A 12800-nucleotide genomic window follows, 5' to 3' on the forward strand; every position below is an offset into this window, starting at 1 on the left:
TCCTTCTCCCGTGCAAAATAAGCCCACCACGCCTGGGCGTCAGGACTGGATGACTCCAGGATGTTCTCAGGACGCCCGCGGCCCTCCAGCCCGGAGAAGGAAGGTGATGATGCTGCGGGGAGGCAGCGCCCGGACCCACGCCACACGACGTCGGCGGGGCGCACAGGCGGCTGGCCACCCCGCGTCTGCGCTCCGGTGACCTTGGCCGCGCCGTCCTCCGGTCCAGCCCTCGGCGCGCGCGCGCCCGCCAGCCCGCGCGGCTCCGACTCTCCCCGCGGCGTCGCGGGCGCGCGCGCCCAAGCCGAGAGCGGAGGGGGCGTGGCTAAGTGGGCGTGGTCAGGGGCGTGGCCAACGCCGCACCGCCTCCACCCCCGCCGAGCGGCGTGCAGGCGCCGCCCCCCGCGCGCGCAGTCCGTCCGCGCCGGAGCGTCTCGGCGGCGGCGGTGGCGGCGGCGGCGGCGGCGGCGGTGTCCTTAGCGGTTATCGAAGCCAGCTCGGGCGGCGGCTCGCAGTCCCCCCGTGCTCGGCGGGCGTCTAGAGCAACCGGGCGCTGGAAGCGGGACGGCGGCGGGTGCCGGGCTCCTCCTCGGCGGCTGCAGGTTTCCTCCTCCCTCCACCGCCACTCCACCCCCGGGCGGCTGCGGACTCCGGGCGGGCTTGCCCCGGGGCGGCGGCCCAGAGGACGGCGGGGGGGATGGACAGATAGCGGCGCGGGAGCAGCGGGTGAGCGGGCGCCGGGCGGGCGCGGGAGCCGGGAGGAGGAGGAGCCGGCCGCGGGCTGGGGGGCGCGTCCCCGCCGCCGCCCGGACAGCCCCCCGCCCCGGGCTCCGGGGAAGCTTTTGCTCTGCTGGGCTCGCGCCCCTCCGCGAGCCCGTCCGTGGGTCAGCCGGTGGGCAGCGACTGGCCGGCCTCGAACTCGCGCCGCGCGCACGCTCGCACGCCCGCCAGGCCAAGAGAGTTCTGAGGCCCAGGTTACCTGGCGGAATGGGAAGAGGACCTTTAATTCTCTCCCCCACCTTTTGGCGATGGGACCTGTCAGGCAGTTTTTGGTACCGCGCTGTGTCCCCTTAACTCCTGGGGGTGAGCTGGGGGGGGAGAACTTCTCTTCGGTACTGTGCTTACGGTGCATTTTCACTGACCTGCATTTATGTGTGCTGATAATCCGAAGGCGCTGGACTCATTAAATCCAAAGTTAGCCTTGGCGTGCAAAGTTAGGTTCGGTGAAGGGTGCCATCGCTGATGTGTTGTCTTGAAAGCTTTACAAAGCTGGGGGGATCATGAAGGAAGACCCCCACAAAACTCTAGGGCAAGTGCAGGAGAGCTTAAACTACGGCTTGAGTACTGAGATTTAACTGAGAATTCCTGGCCCCACCTTCAGCTACCCAAACACACGAGGTCTTTTATTTGCAGTTAGATAATCATTGTGTTCCCTTTGTATGTGTGTTTAATGCAGTCAGATATTGATAGAACATGTGCACTGTTGTAATTTCTTTGTATTTTTAATGTGTTCTTTTAAGATACGTTTCCCCTACCCCCCCCAACAAAAGTTCAGTGTAAAGTTTGCTTTCCCATTTGTTTGCCTTGGATTTCTTTCATATTTGTTTTTAATTTTAAAAAAGTGTTTGTTTAGAGCCAATGTGACTTAGTATTATTTAGTCAGGGATTCAGAAACGGTGCCCAAAATGAAAATTTAGATCAAACCTCCCATCTCTACACACACACACAAAGCTATTAAAGCCTATGTTTGATGCAAGAACTGCTCCCTCCTCCCAGTAACTGATTATTTTGCCACAAATCCGAAGTCACATTTCCCCGGCTAGCAGAGGGCTCCTTGCGCTCTCTTGGCAGAGGAAAGGAAGCCTAGCTATATAGCCTGTGCCCTTAAAAACACAAGATTGTCCTCTTTGTTTCTTGCCTTCCCTTTCCATTTTATAGCCAGGTGGAAACTGTGCTCATTTGAAAGCTTCATTGGGGAATTAGAAGCTCAGTTTAAACATGAGCTATGTTTTCAAGGAGGACTGAGCAGCTAGCTCTTTGCCCTCCAAGAATTGAGTCCAGATGGATTTGCTTTGTAATAGGTGAGATCGATCCATCCATTGCAAGCATGCTCCTGTCGCTAGTGGAGACTCTGTGCTGGGAAGTGAGAATCAGAGACGAGTGTTTGAAGGGTATGGAACTTTTGTGAGTTTTGAAAACTTTGCCTTCTGAAGAGTCATCCGTGAGGCATAGGTTGATGATAGTGTACGTGATTATGTGAAGGTGTGATTGTATTCATTTCTGAGACAAGCCATCTCTTCACACTGGGTACAGTGGCAGGAGTCTGAAAGTTCTGGAGTGGGAAGTACATGCTGCACCCACTTTGTCCTCTGGCTCCCTGTGGCTACCTCTCCAGACATAGGCTAGTGCTCTGTAACCTTTTACATAGGTTCCTTTTGTCTTCCGACCAATGGAGGCACATTGTAGACTCGGCACTGGACCAGCATCCCTCCCTCTTCAGAGCCCTGACTCGTGACAGTAGTCCCTAAGAGGGCTGCCTTACCCTCTCCCACTGCCTTCCGAATAAACATCTCTCTTTGATGGGAACTGCATAGGTTGCCTGTGGTATTTAAAGGGACTGTAAAGCACTCCTTTTTGAGGTTTTTAAGTGGCTTTCAGTTATTGCCTGTTCATTCCCGGAAGCTAGAGGCATTCTTGAGAGCCTCTGGTAGCTTTGAGGTGTGATGTGTGAGCTGTGGTGGTCCATCCCTACTGCCATAGCCCTGGTGACAACCTGGTCCTTGGTTTCACCAAAAGAAAAAGAAAATGATGCAACTTTAAGAAAAAAGCCCATAAGGCAGCATTTTTAAGTGTTTAAATGCATGTGAAGATATATCCTTTTGGAGAAGGCTTATCTTTTTGATTCAACTGGGGACAAAGGCAGTTTACTTTTTCGTAAAAGCTTGTTTGTTATTAGGCACCAAAACCCGTTTTCTGTGGATGGGCCCCACTCCCTCATGCATTAATGTTGATGACTTGTGTTCACACCTTCCTTTTAGAAAAGGGTGAATGACAGTTCTTAGAGGAAGAGTGCCTTCAATAAGTATTTTTCCTTGCTGTTTTTCTTTTTAAAAAATTTTTATTAGTATTTTCCATGATTATAAAAAACAATCACATGGTAATTCCCTCCCTCCCTCCCTCCCCCCCTCCCCCCACACTTTCCCCTTTGAATTCCATTCTCCTTTCTCCATCATATTACTTGCTGTTTTTCTTACATGCAGGACTGGGGTCTCTCAGTGATTTGAACACAGAATAGATTGTAGCAGTAATGCTAATGCGAACACGTGAGCCTCTTGCATTATAAAGTCTGACATTAGCCCTATGCTTTTAAAAAAATTTTTTATTTTATTTTATTTTAATTTAATTTGAGAGTGACAGACACAGAGAGAAAGGCAGATAGAGGGAGAGAGAGAGAATGGGCCCGCCAGGGCTTCCAGCCTCTGCAAACGAACTCCAGACGCGTGCTCCCCCTTGTGCATCTGGCTAACGTGGGACCTGGGGAACCGAGCCTCGAACCGGGGTCCTTAGGCTTCACAGGCAAGCGCTTAGCCGCTAAGCCATCTCTCCAGCCCAGCCTTATGCTTTTATAAAGCATTGTAAGCTATGACAATTTTTTAAAAGATGTATTGTTTAGAAAACTTGATCAACTCTTTTGGCATTTAAGGTGTTCTCTCTTTCCTTTGCTACTTGAGCCCTGACACTGGTACAGACCTTGCAGTGCTGGTGTATTTATTCTTCCATGGATGTTTATCGGACACCTGCTAGTATCTCAGGCAGGTTTCTGGAAATTGAGATCCAGTCGTGCCCAGGACAAACAGACCTGGTGATAAACGATTGGCATCTGAATGTGGGAGGCAGATAAAATAGCAAAGAAAGGAGACCCTAGCAGACAGTGGTAAGGGCTGGGAAAGAAAACAGGAGTGTGGCCGAGGTCAGGAGCGCCAGGATGGGGCCTGTGTTTGAGAGGTTGTGGCGGCAGAAACTCTCCGCAGCAGCAAAGCTTTGAGCTACGTGCCCAAGGTGGAGCTGCAGCCTGTGACTTTTGACAACTGGAAGGCAAGAGTGAGTCAGACAGAGGGCACCGCAAGTGCCAAGTCCTTGCCGGACCTAGGGTCACCACTACCTGGGGTTGATGGTGGCAGGGAAGGGGAGGCTGCCACCCACGAGTGTGCTGGGATTGGTGTGTTGAGCTTGTGAAGAAGGCCTTCACAGTGTGGGAGAGACCAAGGTGGAAGTGTCCTTCGTGGACTGGAGGCTCCAGGAGGGCAGGGACTGGTCGGCCTGGCCCTCATTGCACCTGTCCCACGGGCACTGTCTCTGTCCTGTGGCCGGCTCCTCCTGTTTATTGAATAACTAAATAATAGTTTAAGAAATAATCTTGCCTGATTATGATCTAAATTCTTAGATTAAGAATCCTTTTTCTGAGCTTTCTAGCATGGCTCTGGCCTTGACCTTACCGGGTCTTATGGCTAATGTATCCTCAAACTTGCTCTAAGTCATATCTCTTCTGTGAGATTCAAGTAGGAAGCCTTAAAACCACACCTTTTTGGGGTGCATATAGTGGTTTGTGAGAGACTTGGTTTGTATTTTCAGCTTTGATGTCCTTGTAATAGACATGTGCACCGGCATAAAGCCCTAACAGATGCTGTCTGTGTATTGAGTGTTCAGTTCTTTAGGGCACAGGACAGGCAAATGAATCACATGTGCTTTATGCAGGTACTTTCATCCTACAAGAGGAACATACGTGTGTGTGTGTGTGTGTGTGTGTGTGTGTACACACACGTACACACATGCTCTATTTTAGGAAATATCAGGAACTTGAGGTATTTCCTCTTCCCAACTTCTGTTTGTCATTCTAAATATATGTTCCTTTATATTAACTGAAAGTTGGGAAACAAGTTTTATGCCAAGCAATTGTTGTAGAAGTCTACTAGGAACCCGGAGTCATTCGGTTGACTGGCTTTTGGGCTCCCCTTTCTTATCTCTGTGACCTTGTAGAGATTCAGTTATTTTAAATTTCCTGTTCTGATTAGGTGGTACCTGGCGGGAGCAGTTCCTTCTGCAGAAGATCATACTTTCTTGCAGCTTCCTCTGTAAGATCTGCGCTGACTGTAGAGAATGGATTCCTTTTGCCTTTGTCATTTCTTGTCCTTTTTACCTGTATGTAGTCTGGGCACTGGCAGATGAGGGAAGCAGGCAGCTAGTCTTGGTAAGTTTAGAGACTTCGAAACTCCAGTGGGTACTCTGGCCAGTCGTTTGACACTCTCTTAGCAAGTCCAGAAAGCTCGCCCTGCTGTTGTCTAAAGTGGCGACACGTGTGTCCCCTTCTGGTTCTCTGTCATGCTGATACTGCTCAGGGAAGCCAAAGCTTATGCTGATTGGCTGCTTTTTATGTTAGAAGGTGAGCAGAAACTTCTGGTGAGTAATTTCCTCCACGTGCACAGAGGTGAGACCGTCTCGTGTGCTGTGTTATGTATACATTCTCCCGCTCTCGTGCTTGTGGGCTGATTCGGAGAAGGCCCTGGAGTCCACATGCACTCCCGGAGTTGAGATCAGGCATCCCGAGGGCCCCCAGGGAGGCAGTATCACTTCCCCAAGGTGTATGGCTGCCATGCCTTCTGATCCCCGAGGCAGGTGTCTTCTTTACCCCAGGGAGTCCTGGATCCGAGGACTGTGGGGATGTTGGGGCGGGAGCCTCCCATGGGAAGTAGCGTTTCCCAGTTCTCACCTTAAATGCTGACTGGGAGGTGAGTGATTGCCATTTGTGGACAGAATTGGGTGGGTGGTTGAGGTGAGCTTCAGTTAGGCTGGAGCGAGGAGAGGAAACCCTGGCAGCCCTGGAGGGTCACATGAAGCATGGGGACAGGGTGCCAGGTTGTTCACACAGCAGGCTTTGAGACCCCTCTTCATTCCTCCTGCCTTTGTTTGTAGCCCAGGGAAGGTGGAGGAGGCAAAACCACCTGAGCCGAAGCTGGGAGCGAAAATTAACCCACTGGGTTTATTCCTTGAAGCCCCCAAACCACTGGTTTTACTGTAGCTGTACACTTGGTTCTGAGGGGAAGGCCTTTGTAAGAACCAGGCAGAGCTTACAGTGCACGTCTCTTGTAAATACAGAAAATTGAGCATTAAAACAACTCCAAAGAGAGCATGAAATCTGTGTCAGAGGGCCGTCAGATCCTTTGTGAGCTTGTGACGTTTACGGGAGAGGAAACTGAGACCTGGAAGGGTAAAAATTGGCTTAGTAACCCAGTCCTCAGGGGCAGCATGGTCTGCTGACCTGATGCAGAGTTCTGCCTTCGGCTTAGAGCAGCAGCTCCTGCAGGGCTCACCTCTGTGGGGCTCGCTGTGTCCCCAGCGTTAGTGCAGGGCGCACCCCACAGCAGACACTCCCCACACTGTTGAACGAATGGGATGTATAGCTACAGGAATTTTGAGAACATCCTACAGCCACATTCATTTTGAGACTGCGCTTATAAATTTTGAAATAATTCTGGTTTCATTAGTTTCTTGTTAAAGACTAGAACAGGCTGCTAGTAAAACCCCCAGTACTGAAGCCCAGTATTAGCCAGATAGGCACGTGGAGGTACAGAGTCTGTTACTGGCTTGGCACCTTTTGGAAGCACTAGGTTTTCTTCCCTCCTTCCTTCCTTCCTTCCTTCCTTCCTTCCTTCCTTCCTTCCTTCCTTCCTTCCTTCCTTCCTTCCTTCCTTCCGCCCTCCCCTCCCTTTCCTTCCTCCCCTTCTCCTTCCCTTCCCTTCTCTTCTCTGTTTCTCTTTCAGTAGAGTCTTGCTGTAGCCTAGGCTGACCTGGAATTCACAATGTAGTCTCAGGGTGCCCTCCAACTCAGCAGTCCTCCTGGCTCTGCCTCCTGAGTGCTGGGATTAAAGGCGTGCACCACCATGTCTGAATCTATCTATCTATCTATCTATCTATCTATCTTTCTTTCTTTCTTTCTGTCTTTCTGTCTTTCTGTCTTTCTGTCTTTCTGTCTTTCTTTCTGTCTTTCTTTTGAGGTTCAGTGTTTCACTGTAGCCCAGGTTGACCTGGAACTCACTCTGTAGTTCCAGGGTAGCCTCGAACTTAGAGTGATCCTCCTGCCTCTGCCTTCTAAGCGCTAGAATTAAGCCTGCTCTGGCGCCCAGCCGAACCCTAGGTTTTCTAATGGTCACTGTTGGTTTCCATCCGCTGGGATCCCTTGTTGAAGATTTGCGTCTTCTGTTGAGAGCACGTGGACCTGAAGTGATCCAGCAGTTGTCCCCTGAACTGTTTGTTGGTTTTCTCGATGTGTTTTATCAATAGTTTTGCTATTTTTAAAGACTATGGCCATGTAAGAATGGGTTGTTTAAGATTAAATTTAGCTAACCCTGGAGGCTTTGAAAGTCCTCTCTTTGAGATGTTCCTGTGGGCTCCTTTCAATTGTAACTTTCCAGGAGGGCAATTTTGTATTACTCATCAGAAGCCTCAAAAATGTATCCTGTCCCTTAGTCAGGCATTTCCACCACTAGGAATTTAAACTAAGGGGGAAAAAATAGAAAAGTATGTGTGTAGAAACCAACTTATAGCAGTGGTTCTCGCCTACATAGTGGGTGTGTGTGCCCCGCTGCTGTTGGGAGCCTCATTTTACCCACAGTGACGCGGACTTGCTGGAAAGGCCACTTGGTGGGATGTACCAAGACCGAGAGGAGCTTGTGATGTTTGGGAGGAAATGTGTTTCCCAAGGATGATCATGGGCTCCCCAACCCCATACACCAAAAATGTATACCACCCCAAATGAAACCTTTGCAATTTTCAATAATGATTTCTTTAACTTTCTTTAAACTCGTTACAAACTAGAAACAGTTTACGTACTCATGCTTCGGCAGACTAACGGAATGAACTGTGGTAATTACATCTAATGGAATAATCTGTTTGTCCCCTTATAGTAATGTAGAGATGTGGAACGAGCCTCTGCATTTGTAATTGGAAAAAATCAGATTGTAAAGCAGCAAGTTTCAGTTGATATAAGGTTGTCTATTTTGTTTTTGGTGTGTGTGTGGTGTGTGTGTGTGTGTGTGCACACACACCAATTTTATACTCTTGAGTGTTATCATTTCTCTGTGTTAAAATTATAGCTCAGTTTTCTTTCCTGAATTTGCAACATTTAAGCATGCTGTAGTTGGGGCAGGGACTAGGGCGAGCACCATTTCTGTCGGGTTGTGTGATCTTGGTAAGGTCTGGGTTTGTTTCCTTCTCTGTTGAGGGGCTGATGGACCCTGGCCCTTGGCTGTCATGGGCAGAGAACACTTGCTAAAGGGACCTAGCTCAGGCTATAGTTGTATTTCTTATCAGTGCAGTTTGTCTAAGCAGGATAATTTTGATCTCTGAATTGTATCAAAAGTGTTGTAAAAAAAACATTTCAGAGCGGTTCATTGCTTTTGATCATTGGGAAACGATTTGATTCATTTTTGTTTTCTTTAAAATGGAAATACTCTCTGTTGCCAGTGTGTTTCTTTTGAGTTGAGGACACTTGTCCCCTTCCTCTGCCATTGTCCTGCGCAGTCCTGAGTGTGCTCTGGGAGGGCAGGGCTTACCCTCTGTTTCTCTTTAGTAGTGACAGCAGGTTTACTCAGGCATGGTCACAGTGAGGTGCTGCTGCTTTGCCAGGCACAGGACAGACATCAGACGTCTGTCGTTCCCTTGCAGGCATGCCTTGGCCCCTGGAATGACACACAGGAGTGAGCAGTGGAGTGCAGCGCCAGGCCAGGAGACCCGCTCAGTAAAGGACAGTTCACAGTAACAGGCAGTTCTTCTCTTCGCCCCTGCACTTTTAAAGGGAATTTTGTTGTGATGTTACTTTGCAGAGAACAAACACTGCTGTGTGCTTGTTCAACCTGCTGGGCGAGCTGCTCGGTCATGTCTCCTTGTTGACATTTATGGATGATTTACTGGTGGCTTATGTTAAACTTAGGTGAGAATTTCCTGGGCTAATAGGCTGAAAAATTGCTACTATATCTTCTCTGAAGGACAGGCTTTCATGATTGTTACAGAGACGTTATGGCTCTGCTCTTTCAGACTGTCTCTTCAGGTTTGAACAGTTAATTAGAATGGGTGCCTAGTAAAGCTGCGCGGCGTGGGATGTACCATTGTCCTCCGTGAGAAATCCCAGCACGTGCTCTTGCTGAGAGACAAGCCAGGGATGTTCGCCACTGACAGTTTGTAAAACTACATAAGCTCTGTAATTCATTCTGTAAAGAGAGAGTTTTTAAAGCCGGCTGAAGTTGTGGATGACATATAGTCTGTACATCTGTAATATGTACCAAAGAAGTTGTATGAGGAGTCCACTCTCAGTCATTATGAAAGATCTGTTCTGGAACGTTCAGGACAAATACTGACCTGCATTTTATTTCCCTATACAGCCCAATTAAAGAACACAGTTTCATGAATCATAGGAATTATTACTGTGTGGAACTCATGGAAGGTAGGGGGCCACCAGCAATGTCAATATTTGCTCCTTTATATATATCACATTTCCAACCATACCATTGCTTCCAAAGCCCACCACGCTGCCCCCTCTCCACTGGAACCAGTTGTTGCTTCTGCAGGGAGGGAGAGGGGGTCACATTCACAGACACACTGCTTCTCATAGTGAGATGTGCAGAGTATGTAAGGAACAGTGGAAAACAGCTGAGCTATGTTGATATGCATACATGGTTTTGGCTAGATGTAGGACAGAGTCGACCCTTGCCCAAAAGACAGCGTCATGACTCTGTTTTGGAACCTGTCACCTCACAGTGAGAGCCATAAGTGCTATCCTCGAGCCCCACACGGGCTGTATTGCCAGGGTTAGAGACTCTCATGCTTAGAGGGTGGTGGAGATCTCAAAATTGTGGAAGTAGATCTGATCAGCCTTTTGTCTTATTTTGATTTATACTCTTAAAAGTACCTCATGTTCTTTTTAAAAAATTATTTATTTGCAAGCAGAGAGAGAAAGAGAGAGACACAGGGACAGTGGACATGCCAGGGTCTCTGGCTACCACAAGCCTACTCCAGATGCAGGTACCACTTTGTGCATCTGGCTTTACACAGGCACTGGGGAATTGAACCTGGATCATAAAGCTTTGCAAGGAAGCACCGTAGCCTCTGAGTTATATCCCCAGCCCTCTTCTTTAGGTTTTTATGTTTTGTTTGTTGTTTATGAAGAGACTTGACTCTGGCCAAATCTGATCTTGAATATGCAGCAATCCTCCTGCCTCAGCTTTTGAGTTACAGGTGTGAACTACCACATTTGACTTTTTATTTTCTTAACTCTATACAACACACAAGAGTGGCAAGGTAAATAAATGACAACTGAAAATTGTCTGTTTTGGGGACTGCTTTAGCTTGGAGGTTGAATGTCCCCCAAGGTGCCTGCCTAGTCTTAAAGGCTTGATTTCTTGGCGGGAGGTGGTAGAACCTTTAAGAGGCAGGCCCCATGGGAGGTCATTAAGTCATTAAAGGCATGCCTTTAAAGGGTGTTGTGGGACCCTGGCCCCTCTTTGACTTGGTTGGTTGGTTTTCCCCATGTTTGTCCCATCATGATTTGCTGCCTCGCCATACAAAGTAGAGTGGCTCAGTGATTGTGAATGTGAACCTCAAAATTGTTGCACCCACTCCACGTTTTCTTTTTATAATTTGGTGATCTCTAGTATTTTGTCACAGTGATGGGAAGCTGCCTACTGTTGGTGCCAGTAAGGAAAGGAGAGAGCTATGGAAAACTCTAGACCACTGTATCAGTACAGGGGGTGTTTGTTGCCCCCCTGGTGTGTGGGATGGGTACTTCCAGAACTTCTGATTTTGATTTTCTTTTCTTTTGTTTTTGAAGTAGGGTCTTATTTTAGTATAGACTGACCTGGAACTTATTCTGTAGACCCAGGCTGGCCTTGAACTCATAGTGATTCTCCTACCTGTGCCTCCAGAATGCTGGGATTAAAGGTATATGCCACCATGCCAGTCTTGATTTTGATTTTTGTTTTTCATTTATTTCTTGGGTTGTTCAAAGTCAGGTCTCACTCTAGTCCAGGCTGACCTGGAATTCACTATGTAGTCTCAAGGTGGCCTTGAACTCACAGTGATCCTTCTACCTCTGCCTCTTGAGTGCAGGGATTAAAGGCGTGCACCTCCACATCCAGCTGATTTTGATTTTTAAAGTCTGTGCTTTGGAATATTGGCAGGTACTTTTTTGTTTTTAAACATCTGAAGGCATGGTCTGTAAAGTACTAGTTTTAAACTGTAATATATAGCATTTCCTTACCCATAGTTCCCCAGTTTTGTCTTTTCACGTCATTGAAGCCACCCTGACATTCAGTTTTGTTGTCTGTTTTGTCACGCCTTATGAAATGCTACTGGAAGTCCTTTGGTAGACATTGACGGCTGTGCGCTTTCTGTGGTGTTAGTGAGCCGGAACCTGAGCATGCGCATTGCTCTTAACTTCTTCTAAATTCATAAAGCCAGGGTGTGAACATAAAGCACCCCCCATCTGTTACATCTGGCCCAGGAAGAGCGTTGGGTAGGCACAGTGTTGCAGGGTTAGGACAATGTACTGGCATTGACTTGGTCTTGTGAGGGCTCTCTCTTCCTATCATATCATGGAAGAGCTGTGTGTACCTATGGGGAAGAGCTTACCTCATCAAGCTTAGCGTTACAGAGCGACTGGGTGCCCATAGTCCCTTCTGAGGGTGCAGCCAGCATGACCTGAGGACCGCCCGCTGTGCCCCCCCTCTTCATGCTTCTACCTTCTAAGACCACTGTCCCAGTTAACTGCACTCTTGGGGATGCAGACCATCAAGCCACAGCTTCTAGTAAGTTTCAAATTCTTCCCTTAAAATTGGTATACTGTGCAGAGTATTAAATGTTTTAAAGACTTTTAAATACAGTATTTGTATCATTTTGTTCCACATTTATTTGAGTAGTAAGAAAAGTTTTTTATTTTTATTTTTATTTATTTATTTAAGAGAGAGAGAGAGATACAGAAATAGGCAGGTAGACAGAGAGAATGGGCACGCCTGGGCTTCAGCCACTGTAAATGAACTCCAGATGCGTGTGCCCTCTTGTGCATCTAACTGACGTGGGTCCTGGGGAATCGAGCCTCGAATCGGGGTCCTTAGGCTTCACAGGCAAGCACTTAACCGCTAAGCCATCTCTCCAGCCCAAGAAAACTTTTTTATTTACTGAGCTCCTAAGGCTTTTCTGCAAGTTTTAAAATATCAGGTCGTTACGTTTTTAGAAGTGGAACTATCTTTAAAAAGCACACAGGTAACAATGCTTACTTTATACAAATAAAGAAAAATATTTAGAAAAGTTTGTCTCGGCATTCAGAGGTAACTTCAGACAACATTGTTTTGGGTGTTCTTCTAGAGTAATTTCTGGGCATATGTGGACATATGTTTAATATCTGCCTCCACCCATGTGAAACTAGGCTTGAGGAATACATGTGTCATTTACTTAATGCTCCTCTGTGGTACAGCTAAACACGAGTCTCTCTGCACTCATCTACAAAGGCAGCTTATTTGACACATCTTTCTGGCACACTTGGTTTTGTGTGCCGAGTCCTCCTAGCTTCTGGGGGTGTGGTGCTGCAGTAGACAAGGGGCCGTGCTCTTCAGGAGCTGGGGGAATGGACAGTGAGCAGGAGCCACGTGCACAGAGATGATTCCAGACGTCCATGAACTCTCTGAAGGACATGAAGCAGAGCACTGTGGTGAGGCTGTGTGGATTGGGTTGTGCACTGTGGGCAGCTGTGGACGGTT

General features: G+C 48.0%; 1 protein-coding gene across 2 annotated transcripts in view; it reads left to right on the top strand.

Annotated features, from left to right (window-relative positions):
* Window positions 1–593: 593 nt before the first annotated feature.
* Window positions 594–12800, top strand: part of Lifr (LIF receptor subunit alpha) — a 59349-nt gene continuing 47142 nt past the window's right edge. For both annotated transcript variants that reach the window (XM_045132255.1, XM_045132256.1), the window contains exon 1: window positions 594–723. The gene's annotated coding sequence lies outside the window, so the exon portion shown is untranslated. The remainder of the gene's footprint in view (window positions 724–12800) is intronic.

The sequence above is a fragment of the Jaculus jaculus genome, chromosome 13 (genome assembly GCF_020740685.1).
Source record: "Jaculus jaculus isolate mJacJac1 chromosome 13, mJacJac1.mat.Y.cur, whole genome shotgun sequence".
Taxonomy (NCBI): domain Eukaryota; kingdom Metazoa; phylum Chordata; class Mammalia; order Rodentia; family Dipodidae; genus Jaculus; species Jaculus jaculus.